Source organism: Sminthopsis crassicaudata, chromosome 1, assembly GCF_048593235.1.
Source record: "Sminthopsis crassicaudata isolate SCR6 chromosome 1, ASM4859323v1, whole genome shotgun sequence".
NCBI lineage: Eukaryota > Metazoa > Chordata > Mammalia > Dasyuromorphia > Dasyuridae > Sminthopsis > Sminthopsis crassicaudata.
In genome coordinates, this window is record NC_133617.1 from 565,395,674 (window position 1) to 565,410,949 (window position 15,276).

Sequence of the window (15,276 nt, forward strand, 5' to 3'; positions counted from 1 at the left end):
GAATATAGCATCTGGAGAACAAGTTTTGGCCTATTTTCTTTGGCATTATTGTTAAATAATATTAAAGATAACTCAATTCCCATTCATTTAGCAATATAAAATTCAGCTTTTTGTTTTATAGTCCTTAATTACCACCCCTACACTATCAGGGGAAGAAAGACAAAGAGAATTTTTGATGACAAAAATCAGGAAACATTACAGAGGTCAGGCTGAGAACATGTGAACTTTATCTGCAGTTGTTTAAGTAGAAAACAATGCTGAAGGGATTCTTATTTCAAAGAAACACCCTATTAAGTAAGGCCAGCCAACAAATAGCAGAGTATGTCCCAAAGTGCCCCAAAGTAAATTTCTCTGTAAAAACTGGTAAATATTGAAAAGATCTATCATTTCAAATTCAATCCCACTTTTCCATGGAGGGGAGAAAAAAATCTCCTTTGTGTCCTGAAAAGAGTCAAGGAATACAAAGATCTTTCTGAAAGAAGGTACATCACACAGCACTAAACACTGGTCCAACAACATGAAAAGAAAGAATCTACCACTGTCTCCCAAAGCAGTGGGCAGAACTGTCCCAGGACGGTGCATTCATGCCATCTAGTGGGCTCTCTCGATAATCTCCTTTGGTGAGCAGCTACAGAAATCAACTTCTTGCATTTCTAGTATCTAGCTACTAGACCAAAGGAAGGATGGGGTAGGATTGGCATAATGATTCAGCTCTTGTGGCATAAAAAAATAGTTTTTCAGAAGGCATCTAGATATTTGAAGTCGTGTCTGGATAGTCATTTAGTTTCTCATTTTATTTGAAGTTATGGCTCAGGGGATCAAGTGCCAAGCCTGGAGACAGAAGACCCAGATTCAAATCTATCACCAGAAACTTATTAGTTCTTTGACCCTGAGCAGGTCACTTAACTCTATTTGCCTCAATTTCCTCATCTATAAGATAATATGGAAAAGGAAATGGAAAAATTGCTTCAGAATTTTTGCCAAGAAAACTCCAAATGGGTCTTTATGATGATTTTTCAACTCTTCAAATGCTTTAATTTCCTTATGCCTACATCTAACCTGAGGCTATCTTTTATATCCAGCAAAGAGCTTTTTGAAGACTTAAGTCCAAAGGGAAGGCATCACCTATCAATCCCTTCTGTGTGCCCCAGTTAGCTGGCCAGGAAATACAGGGATGCTTCCTGTAAAGCTATATTTCCTGGTTATCTAGGAACTGACACAAATGAAATACCTCCAAAACCATTTTTGTTCCTCTCTGAAGTACAGCTTCACCTTTGTCTGGGGGAGAGGTGACACAAAGGAAAATGCCATTAAAATGTTATTACCCACTTGTTTCAAAAGCATGAAGGAGGTGCTGGAACTTTCCTCAATAATGTAAGCTTTGGTATTAGGGCAATGGGACTGCAATCACATCTTTTTAGCCTATGTTGGATTTTCATTCAATACCAAAATAAGAATTTTCCCCTTTGATGTTATTGACCCTTTTTGTGCCCCATGCAGTAACAAATCATCATATTATATCAAGAATACAAGGCTTGTTTCTGATCATGATATAAAAAGTCAACCTTTAAGATATTTTGGTTCTGTCTTGGTTTCTATGTTGTTTTCCAATTTCATAAAAGCCATTTTTTATGGTGGGCATCATTCATCTGTGTAATTTGAAGCAAAGGAGACAAGACCCTAAATCTTGGAACTCTCCCAAAAAGAACTATTGTTGAAAAAAGATGTACATTTAATCTCCTTAAAATCAAAATTTTGAAAGCCTAAAGGCACTGAAATAACACTCATTTTACTATGTCATTTTGGCCTGTATTACTAGGTAGAGGAGGAAAAAAATGATAATGGTTTGCCAAAGAAAATATAAACTGTTACTTTCTTTACATAAGTTTTAATTTTTAATAGCTATCAAAATTGTCTGAACAAAATCCCAATTTGAAACTACTTAAATAATGAATTCAATGTTACAGAGTTGAGAAAATTTAACTTTTTTTTCACATGACTTAGAATGGGAAACTAAGTTTGTGGGTAATTTTTCTCATTTTAGGCATATCAGTTACATACATAATTCCAAAATTCATTTTTAAAGTTTTGTTTGTTTTATAAATTAATAGGAATTTGAATCTTATTAATTGGGCTTCTACTTGTTTGGTAAAAATGTCTTTGTCTCAGTTGTGTTCATTTTGAGATGTCCTTGTTTAAAATACAAATAAAATACAAAAATAAAAAAAATACAAATAGTGAAATAAAAAACTTGCTTTTCATAACTCAAAAAAAAAAAACAGATAAGCAGCAACATTTTTATCCTTTTCTATTTACAATGTGCATCATATTTTGGGGTACAAATTTGCTTCACAGAATCTCATAACTATCAGGAGAGATTTGTGGCCTTAAGTACTGAAGATTTTCAATCAAATTATTACTATTTAAAGTGACATTGTTGTACATAAATTGAACAAAAACACACATATATGTAAGTATATATGTATGTGTATACATCAGAACTGAAATTATTATATTAATTTAACTTAATATTTTTTCCTAAAGTTTGGTCACTCCAGATGATTTACATAGGTGAAATGCCTATATAATTGTTTTTTTAACTTTTTATATATTTTTTTATAATTACTAAACTAACTTCAATTAACTCCCCCTCTTCTCTGTATTTGAATAGCTACTTATAAAATTCCAGAGAATTATACATTTGATTTTTCCTTGATATCTGTACTAATTTAAAATATAAATATCACAAATAGATTTATGACAAGTTATAGCTAAAAATATTAATCACATTCTACTTTGAGAACTATAGATTTTTCTTCAATACTCAATGTTCCCCAAACCTGATATGAATACCACAATGAAAATATAAATATCATTTTTGATATAAATAACAATTTCAGTTTTCTAAATATCTCCTACATATATATCCATGTAGATTCAGAGAAACATATGTACTTTAAAATATATATGTGTATAGACAGACAGATAATTTGAATATTTAATGTATAATTTCCATATTTTGCAGTTCAACTTTTATAACAATACATAATGGAAAAATCTTGGGAAAATTTTGTTTAGAAGAACTCTTCTTCTATTAGAAAAAAGTTACTGATTTGTTTTGTCTAACAGTAATTTTAATTATAAAGCATGGAATGGTGTTTTTAACAGAAATCAATAGTCCCTCTACCACCCATTTTTAGCTTTATACATGGAGAAAATACTTCGTTTTGAAAATATATTTGAGTCTTTGGGGGATCCAAAACTGAACTTAAAAAGCTGAAACTAATATGTAGAATCACAGAGATGTAACAATCTTTGCATGTGATTTTACATAAAGTTAAAATATTGATTGATTCAGAAATTGAAACTATAAAATATGTATGTAAAAACCAAGCTATGGGCATGTTATAAAAATATCTATGAAGGTCACATTGGTTATATTTCTCTGGTTGTATTGTAATGTGTCAGTATAAACTTGAAACAAAAATAATAATAAAAAAAGATCAGAGTATAAGTTTTGAAAACAATGTTAGTTCAAAGATAAGGTTTCTATATTGAAAACTTTCCTCTCTTGGCTCATGTGATACTTTGTTTCACTAGTTACATGTCTCAATTTATAGAGAAGAAAAATCTTGCCATATGAAGATTAAATCTGTTTTCCCTACTTTCCCTAGATATACCTGTACTCTCAGTTTGTGTGTATCGAGTATTAAATTATCTAAATATCTTGAAAGATCCAGGTGTCCAATTCAAAAATTTCAGTCTTTATTCCTGTATTTGGTATTATGTAAATAGCACCTTAGAGTAATAATGGAATGGACTTTTATGCTTAATGTGAATCTTTAGGATATGGCATGTCAATATTTTTGTGCCAGGATGAGCTCAATTTTTTAATGAATATACACCTTGTATATCTTTTCCCCTATTATATATTAAGGTATATAAGCACTGAGTTCTAATATTCTCTCTAGCAGTTGTTTGCATAGCATAGGCTACAGGCAAGGAGAAAGCTTTACTTCAGAGCAGTGCATAATCTTTATCAGATCTGTTAAAACATGGGGTACACCAATCTCTTAGTCTTGTGCCTATACACATCAAAAAGGAGAGGAGTGATGCTGTATATTCCAACTAAATTCTGCTTCCTCCAAAGCATAGGGAGAATTTTGCTAATTGTTTCTATCTTCCATTGCTGATAATAATTCTTGTTTCTAAATCAGTTATAGTGGATGAGATAGAATCTACCTTCTCAAAACCTATTAAGGATAAGTTGAAATTATTATAATACATGTATCACTAGTATTTATTTTCAATAAAATATGAATTTAACACATTAGATTTAGAAATTAACATTACAAAGCAGAACACTTTAGAATTAATATATGCATAATAATTATTGAGAAATAAATTTCATTTTCTTTTTAATTAAAGACTTTTTAGTTTGACTCATTACATATATCTGGTTCTAGTATGCATATATGTGAGGGTATATAGTCAATATACATGCTATTAGGTGAACATAGTTAAATGTGAGCTTATGAATTGTGCTTCTAGTTATACTTCTATTTCCAAAACAGCATGTTTAAGGAAAACTTTTATATTCATTATATCATTTAGTATGAAAGTACATCCCAGGTATATTATCATTTTACAAGCATCATTTTTATAGGAGGGATCTCATTGATAAAATGTAAATATATTACTGACTTTGAAAATGCCAAAGGGTTTAACAGTGGAAATAGAAATGTAAATAGAAATGTAATTAATTAATCTACTACTTTTTTATTCACATAGTTATTCTTTTGTTATATTACATAGAAAACCCTAAGTAGACTCAGGCTATCATTTTGTCTTCTGACTCAAAAAAAATGAAATCATCAACATCTTATACTAAAAAAAAGTGATGATTTTCCTTCTGTAGTAGTGGTAGAACTTTACATAAAGTTGATACTAAAATGGGATAATTATTTTTCTCTTTTGGCTTCCAGTGTTCTTTGCTCATTCTTCCAATATAAGGCATGGCATGCACATGTGCACATGCATGCATGCATACACAAATGCATGCACATACACACACACCTGTAATGTTGGGGAAAATACATCTCCTTATCTCTTGCACTTGGAATTTCTGGCACTTCTCAAGATTTAGCTTAAATGTCACTTCCTATACATGATCATTACTAATCTTCATAGTCACTTGTACTCCCCCATATCCTAATCTCAATGAAATTTGTATTCACTTTGTATATAATTGTGGACATGATCTTTCCCATTAAATATAATGCAGACTTTGATTTTGTCTTTGAATCTCCTCTGCCTATTTTTAGAAATTTGAACATAATGGGTACTTAATAAAAACTTATTAAATTGAACTGAAGGGGATGGGAATGGGGCAGTCAGAAAGACCTGTTGGAGTCTTGGATTTGCTGCTTATAGTGATGTAGTCTTTGGTAGTTAACATAATCTCTCTGATATTTAGTTTTCTCATTTTAAAAAATGAGAATACTACTTAGACTATCAACCTGTTTGGAGGTTCATATGAAAAAATGCATAGCATTTTGTATAAAACTATATCAATATCAGACATCATTATTTCACATGTATGTAGCATCTCAAATATATTCCTTTAAATATTCATGTAATATTTTAGGATGTCTGATAAATGTATCCTTGTAGATTCAAAGAAACAATTAGAGGGAGAAAGTTTGTTGGTTTTTTTTTTTTCTTTTTTGGAGCTTTGAACGTTATAGATTTTATTTCTAGTTTACATGGCTAGGAATCCCATTCAAATAGTTCTGGGTTTTATTGTTGAGGGTGAAGAGAGAACTACATAATTTCTTTACCTATATAGTAATTAAGCAATGTCTCTTGGATTTGCCTCTTTTCTATTGCTATCCACCTGATCAGCTTAAGTTCTCATTACTCTAAGATACAGATCTTTTGTTCTGCAAAGCTAATTTTAATTTACTCATCATCATTAAAATATGACTTGTTCATTTCTATGCCTAGATACTCTTTTCAGGACAACGGGCCTTCTTAGTTAATCTCTCTTCCTCATGTCCTTAAAAATGCAATTCAAAACTTACCTCCTGGAAACTTTTTGTAACTTAGCTTTCTAGATGACTTTCCCATCTCCTGCAACCCTTCCATGGTATTAATTTCACCAGTGCTAATTATTTTCCATTGTATTAATAGTTCATTTATTTTATGTATGGCTTTAGTATTGGTCATTAGATTGAAAGAAAACACTGGAAGAAAAGAGGATAAATAGCTGTTTTCAAGAAGATCTGTGTTTAAATCTCAGACACTAGCTGTGTGACCCTGGGCAAAGGAAGGGAAAGAGTGCCAGGTTGTGTGCTAAGCACTTTTAATTACTATTATCTCATTTGACTTTTACTATATTCCAGGAAGGTGGATGTTATCATCATCCCTCCTTTATAGCTGAGAAAATTGATGACACAGAGAGGTTAGGTGACTAGTGTAGAATCACACAACTATTAAGTGTACTATGTTATATTTGAACTCAAGACTTCCTTACTCCAGGTCAAGAGCTCTATTTACCATATAGCTTTTTTTTTTTTTTTAACTTCTTTGGGTCTCATTTTATTTATCTGTGAAAGAAGGATAGTTGTAGCATTTGTCTCATAGTATTGTTTGAGATTTAAATGTGATAATGTATGTAAAGCACTTTTAATTATAAATGCCTATATGACTGTCAACTATTACTATGAGTTCCTTTAGAACAGATATCATGTTTTCTTCTTCTTTAAATAGCTATAGTGCTTTATAGAGTAACTACTCAATAAATGTTGATTGAATAAAGCAATCCTAGAAAAAAATTGTCCACAAGATAATGAGCTATTTGACAAAGAATCACAATTACTTGGATAGGTCATATAATTTAATCTTGTGCCTTAAGATGGGACCACAGATATTACATATTATATAGATATTGAGGTATTATACATTATATTTATATGTTATATAAGTGAATATTATTGCATATAATTATATAACTTATTATTATAACATATTATTATATAACTTGAAAATGTTAAGCAAAGCTTGTCAAATCTGATTTCACCAGAAAAAAATATTGTTACAATCTCTAGGTACAGTGAAATACTAAATGGCAATGGTTCCTGAACCATAGTATATGAATGAGTATGTAATATGCAATATAATGCAAAAGTTTCCCTAAAGTCAGAATAGATACCTTTTTTAGTGGTTCACTTTAGAACTTGTAGAAAGACTTATTATTTAATGTTTCTTTTCACACTAAATAAATTGTAACAATTAATCAGTGGTTAAATCTTGGAATTTTTTTAGTAGTTCTTTTATTTACTAAATCTGTTACTCTGTCATTGATTAATCTGATAGGATTTAGAATTGGAAAGAACCTTAGATATTATTTAATGTAACTTTGCTTCTCCCCTGACCTAAACTCACAACTACTACTTTATTAATAAGGGAACAAAAGCTAAGAATTCCAAGATGACTTGACCAATATCATTCAAATAACATGAAGCAGAGCCTAAATTTAACCCTATGTCTTTTGGCTCCAGATATAATATGTTTTTCACTTTTGCATAAAATAACATTAGTTCTCTTCTGTGTGTTTCATTGCATCCTGTGTCTAAGGCAATAGCAAATCAAATAAGTGAAGATGAACTATTTCTTTTCAGATCTGATTTTTTTTTACATTTCTATTCCTCTTTTCCCTCTACTAGATATGTATACCTTTGTCAAATAACTCTGTCTAGGTCTTAGTTGTATTAATGAATTCCAATGGCCCAATCATTTCTAAAATTCTAAGTATGATTCTGAGACCAAAGTTTGTTTTAGCATTGTGAATAATTTCAGCAAATTATTCACTGACTGACATTTCCAAAGCAAGTTACTTTTGAACACTGAGTACCAAATAATTTTTTTCAAAAACTAAAAATATATTAAATTAATAACAAATTAATTAAAATATTATATGTGTATATGTGTTTATTTGGTGGGGGTGGGATAGAAAATAGAAACTAAATAGAAATCAATATAAAGTTTGAAATTTAGGATATTGATAGATTGAACATTTTGTTCCAAGCTCCCTATCTAGTACAAGACTGAAACCTAAATTTTCCTGACTCCAAGGCTGATCCTCCATTCACTATTTTTTTTTAAAGCAATCAAGTTAAGTCATTTGCCCAAGGTCATGTAACTAATAAATGTCTGAAGCTGGATTTGCACCCAAGTCCTTCTGACTCTAGGGCTATCCTCTACAAACTGTGCAATATAATTGCTACTTTGTTTCATTTTCATATGCAAATCAGATTGAAGTTGTTCAATGTCATATAAAATGTAATGTTCACATAACATTTTCCAATAGTGAGAAATGTGCTCATTTGACTCATAAGAATAATGCATCCCCTTAGAAACATGATTTCATAAATAGATTCTTTTTATAATTCCAATCCTATTCACACATACTTTGGTTTAAAAAAAACCTGTTTCGGCAATGTTGCATTAATAGGATAACAAGTTACTAGAAAAAGTTGAGAGCTTGTACATGGATGGGTAGGTAGATAAGGCCAGACTAATTCATAAAGCAACATATATTTCATGAGTTGTGGTACTCTATCATTTCCCCCTCTTCTCTATCCATGTCAAGGGAATAATGTAGCCCCTGGGGAAAAAATGGCCATTATTCTCACATCCATGTAATTTACTTAACTTGCTTTGTGGAAAACATTGACTGTAGGCATGAAGGCAGTTGATTGTTATGTGGATAGATTGCTAGACCTAGAATTAGGAAAATCTGAGTTCAAATCAAGCCTCTGGCATTTTCTGAATTTGTGAGGAGGTCATTCAAATGGTATCTGCCTCAGTCGCCTCTCTATCTATTCTATAAAGTGGGAAAATAATAGCATATAATAGTATAATAGCAAATATTAATTTATATGATGCTTTCTCAAAGTATAAATATTTGCTTTTATTATGAGGGGGGGAAATTCTTTTTTTTTTTAGACAAAATGTATTTCTTCTGAAATAACTGTCCTTATTACCTAAAACAAGTTTCCCTTTGAAGAAAAAAATGGGTTTTATAATTACATAACATTTTCAATTCATTCAAAATCTACCATTTCTCAGATGGGAATGAGGGTATTCATGTATATTTTGAATAATTCCCTCTTGGATGGCTTTGTTCATCCTTGAGCAATGGAAATTTACTAGTCAACCACTAGTCTATGTTTAATAAGATGAACCTGGATCCATTAGATAACAAAATGGGCTAGGCTGACATAGCAGGAATACCACTTTTTTTTTTTTCCAGTGACAAATGGGTAATAGATAAACCAACATTCTATGTTCATATATGACAGTTTAACATGCAAATTAAAGGTTAGGGAAATTAATTATAACACTTATTCTTAAAACAGAATACTCCCTAGGAATTCAGGATCAATTATTCATGTAATGAATATTTACTGAATACTTACTATGTAATACAGTATAGCAAAAGTGATGAAAAGAAACAAAAATGCTAAGATTCAAATATTGATTAATAGACACTTAGACTATATTTCATGTGGCAGAAAACATTTAATAGTTAATGGTTTATAAGGATATTCAAGGAAGACTAGCATTTGTGATGTGAGAGCTTGCCAAGACCTTTTCAAGCCTGCTCCTCCACCTTTGGTGTCTACTGGGCACTCAACTCTTTCACGAGTGGTTCCAAAGAAGCTGTAGCATTGGCAATGGTCACATCCCAGTAAATTATCTTGGCAGATGGCTAAACCAGATGGAGGGTAATCAATAGGCTACAAACCTATCGGTAAAAGGAGGTATCTACCTCAAGCATGTGAAGATGTCTCCTGGTAGAATGGGAGGGTGAAAACAATTTATTTCATTGTCATGAAGGCTAACTGAAACAAGTATTGCAGAGATCTTGGAGCTTGGTCAGACATCTAAAATGCCAGGTCATCCAGTGTCTCCAGGGTCATCTCCAATCATTTGACCTTTATCTTGCCACTGGACTTCAATAAGTCTAAGAGAAAGAATGAAGTTGATAACTGTGCAATTCTGACTTACTTAAATCCAATTCACACAAAGTCAGTGTATATCATGCTATGATGTCATTGGTTCTCTTTAAAAATGAACAACAGCACAAGCTGTCTATAACACTAAACTAAGTGAATAAGGAAATAACTGCTGCTTTAGTAGTAAAACAGTGTGCAAATTATTTGGGACAGTTATTTAGTAACAATAATGGCCCCAAAATGTGTTTTACTGACCAAAAAAACCTGGATTGAGTTGGTTTCTCTAACTTTCAATAAGTTCTTCATCATATGAGTCCTGGGTTTTGTGCTAAACACAAGCATTTCATTATTCTCTTTTTTTCTGGGTTTCTTATTCTGTGGTACTTAAGAACTATTACTATTCTTCACTGTTGAAGAGCACCAATGACATCACAGGTTGATAACTTCACTTGTGCATGAATTGGATTTAAATGAGGCAGAGTTGCAAAAAATGATTTATTTAATTCTATCAGTCATTAAATGATTTATTTCACTCTCTCAGTCATTAAAATTCGGTGGCAAGACAAAAATCAGAATGATCAGAGCTGGTCCTGGATGCAATGGATGAACTTGACTAAACTTTAAGCTGTCCACAACACCTAGTTAATTGCTTTCTTGGCCTTTGAAACAAATCAAAACAATACAAAAACTTGAGTACTGAAGATTGGCAAAAAGTATTTCACCCATGAAACTCATTTTTTTCATTCAAAGCTCTACCAAAACTATGAGATTCAATCTAAACTGAACTAAAACATTTACACATTTCCATACATTTTCATGGAATCTTTTTTTAACCCTTTATTTGATCTGAAAATGTTGTCACTGTTAGAAGAATGGTGAATTCTAATCAATATATTTATATACCAAGAATCAGAATTATTACTGAATTACTGAAATTTCAAAGTAGCAGTGTAACATTGTTCCATGACTTTGCTCAATGCCACATCATGAAAAGTTACATAATTTATCTAAGACTTGGAAATAAACTTGCTTCATTGGACTAATTTAAACCTCATTTAAAAACTTTGGGTGTAATCAAAGCTAGTCTTGGGGAAAAAATGGATTGTTCCTCAATCTCCAAGATAATAAAAATATGGATCTGAACAACAACAACAACAACAAAAACCCTTATGAATTCAATGCTAAAATGATTGGAAGAGGTGACTCGCAAGAAAAGATATGTTACATAAAAATAGTTCTATGGTTTATTGTAAATAAATAAACTAAATTATTTTACTTCTAGAGGTAGCATGATGAAATAGATAAAAAGCTGGCTTGCAGACCTGTGTTCAAGTCCTGCCTTTGAAACATACTGGCTATATAATCTTGGGGGAAGTCATTCCTCAGTTCTCTAGAGATATAATTCTGTTTTAGTAGAAGAGGCTTTCTTATCTGCCTTTTACCAGTTTTTTCTTTCTTCTTTTGTTTATAGTGAAACAGATTTTTTTCTAGTAATAGGAATCACTACCTCCAAAAGCAACTCCTTACAGTTTGGAATAATTCTAATATTGGAAATTTGGTTTATTGTAAATAAAAATCTGATCCCCATGTTTTTTACTTGTTTACTATACCTTAGCTCTCTTTATCTAAGCAAAACCAATCCTAGACTATTTTCCACCTGATAATACTTAGAGTACCATGCCTGAAGTCAGAAAGATCTGAGTTCAAATCTGCCCTCACTTACTTAATCCTGTTTTTGCCTCAGTTTCCTCATATGTAAAATAAGGTGAAGAAGGAAATGACAAACCACTCCAGTACTGGTGCCTTGAAAACTCCAAATGGGGTCATGAAAAAGTTGAACATGACTAAAAAAAAATGATTGAATACCCCTTAAATATCTGAAAATGAATAATAGATCTCTTAAGAGATCTTAAGAGATTTCTGTTCTCCAGACTAAACATTTCCAGTTCTTTCAATTGACATAAGTTGGATTTCTGTTGCCCCAGGAAGCCTTCAGCTTTTCAAAATCTTTTATAAAATGTGGTCCCTGGAACTGAACAATGCTCTATACATGATCAGACCAGAATAGAATATAATAGAACAGCACCTCATTCTTCCTATATATTATGCTTCTATTAATGAAACTTAAGGTTGAATTTGCATTCTACACATTATTGATTTTTACTGAGATGGAAGTTTACTAGAATCTTAAAATCTTTTACATATGAACTTCTTTCTAGACATATATTTAAGTGATTGAATTTTTTTAAACTCAAGTAAAAAACAACATTTATCTGAATTATTTTTCAACATGATAGTATTGAGTCCTCACTCTAATCATGGATCTCCAAACTTTGGTTAATCCTATGAAATGATAACTAAATTAAATTTCACAACTGATTATTTGAGTTATGGTGTTAAGTCAAACTGGTTGGAATGGAAATTGATGCTGGCACATATATGTGCAAGATCTGCTTCTAATGTTTATGCAATTTCATTAAAAATAAAACTCAATCCTCTGAAACTCAGAGAAATGTTCTTTGTAATAGGACTCCTGAGCAAAAGAGATGTATAGCAACATGGCTCTTTATGATATAGATTTGGATAAACCACTAATTAAATTGTCTCTATCAATGGATTTCTACTCCCTGACACTTCCCTCGTTCAGGGTTTCATTTCTTCTCAACTGGACCACCATAGTAATATCTCAGAGTTCTTTCTCCCATGTTTTCCACACTCTAGCCAATCCATCCTACATTTCTCTGTTAGATTAATCTTTCCAATGTTCAGACGGGATCATGTCATTTCTTTGCTCAAAACCTTTCAATGACTCCTTATTAATTGCTGCATACTAAGGAAACCCCTTTGCTTGACTTTAAACACCTCCATAATCTGGTTACAATCTACTATTCTGATCTTCATCCGGGGGTTGTCATTGAACAAGAGAGGTGGCAGTGGATAAGAAAATGAAGAGATATAGATAAAAGACAATTTAATTAATGATCTAGCCAAATATTTAACAGAATGAACCATGTTGCTATATAACTGTGATATTATATTGTTGGCTGGAGCCAGTTTTTACTGATTCATGAGAGCTGATTGTTAAAATTTCAGTTTGGCACTTCTCTCTTAGAAATCAGCAAACAGTACAGATAAGATTGGCTGATTATTTAGACTTAGAAGAGTGAAGGAGAAAATTGGAAGAATTAATAATAAATTTTTAAAATGTGTTGTACATTTTTGAAAAGTCTGTTGTTAAATATTTACCAATTCACCTCTGCCTTTATCACATTTCTCCTTTTTCACATATTTTTGCCCTAATCAGACAAGTTCAATCACTTTCTCCTAAAGAAGTCCATATTCTCCTGCTTCTAAAGCCCTCCTTATACAGTTTCCTATACCTCAAATTCCATTTCTCCTCACATTTCTGCCATGTGAAATTATTTTTTTCATTTAAAAGTGTTCAAATGCTCTTATGTGTACCATTATGTAATTCTTTCAGTCAAACACAAATGCTTTGTTCCTTCTAAACAAATTTTTTTTATGTTAGAGAAAACTGGGCTTGGGGGCAGAAGACCTGAGTGCTAATTCCAGCTCCATTATTTACTAGCTATATGACCTTAGCCATTTAACTTTTGTTTTCTTAGATATAAAACAGAAGTAATAATATGCAAATAGTTGAAATATGCTTGTTTACCTGAACATGATGGCATGCACACCTATAAACCTTGATACTGAGGATATCGGGGTTGGAAATTTCTTAATCTAGAAAGTTTTGAGCTGAGGTCAGGTAAAACTGATTGGTTGCCCATACTAAGCCTGGCACCATTGTGGTGACCCCCCAGGAGGTAGAGATCGCATCAAGATACCCATGAAGTACAGAACCTGAGTGGATCAGAAATTGCTCAAGGATTCCATACTGATCAATAGTGTTGTCTGACCTATGTGTGGCCATTATATCTCCAACTTAGACAAGATATGGACACCCAAGTTCAAGACAAACAAACAAGCCAACAAGCACACCAATCAATCAATTAATTAAATGCTTATTTAATTTAATATAATTTAATTTCCTAGGTCTTTTCTCCTCCACTAGATGATAAACTGCTTTACAATAGGGACCTGGTCTTAAATATATTGAGTAGTTAGTGTAATGTTTTTCATATAATAGACATCAAAGATGTTTACTAAGTTGAACTGAAATCATATCTTACAAACTGTATCAATTACATCTAATAAAAATATTTTGTGTCATAGTTAAACTATCAAATGGTTGGTGGCCCTGTATCCAAAGAACAGTTGTAAGTTTTTTCTACAATGTATCTATTTTCTATATTGAATATAATTGTCAGTATTAATTTAATTCCAATGAAAGTTGCCCTTTTAGCATATGGACATTTTGTTTATTGAAAAGGAAAGCATTTTTGTAAGAAAAACTAATAAGAATAAGCTTTAAAAAAGAAACACAGCCATTCAGATAAAATATTGAGGAGAAACACAGACTGTTCTAGGATCAAGGCAGGAACTGTCCTTCAGATAAATGTATCAAAAGGACCTATTTCTCTAAATTGTAATCCTTCTCTGGGAGCAGATTTCTTGGGAAGCTTCTAAAAGCAGCCTTGGCTTCAATTCAGCTTCGATAATCACCTCAAATATAGCTAGGAGTTAAAGTCCAGATCCTTTATTGTGTCTTTCAAAGTCCTGAATCTTTTCCTGGGCCCAGTTAGCTTTAATAGAGGCCTATCTATCTCTTGGTTCCAAGAGCTCTTGTCTGAATGTCTCCAGCCAGCTTCAGACTCTAATCCTCCCAATGTCTCCAGCCAGCACAAGGGTAGAAGTTAGAATGAATCTGACTCTGCTTCCATGAGTGGGCTTGTGGGAGCTTCTTGCTTATATGCTGTACACTGAGCATACACCAATAATTATATCACTAGGAAACCATTATTTGTGGTAGGATTAAATCAATGCTAAATTAGATTTAACCACTGTCTCCTCAATTCCACTCAGTACCTTATTTCAAGTTCTGGCTCATAACATCTCCTTGTAGGGTCAGATCAATCATATTGAACCATGCTAAATTAGATAATTATTGTCTCTATTCATTCCAGTGACTTAGCACCTTGTAAGAATCCTAACATCTCCCCCTTTCTTTTGATTTAGAACATAGGGTGGTCATGACCTCCTTGACTTCTCAAGGAGGTGAGAACCCCAAAAAAGAAGGTGATCACGCTTTTCATGACTGCTCAAAAAAGAAATGAAAGTGGTCACACCCTCC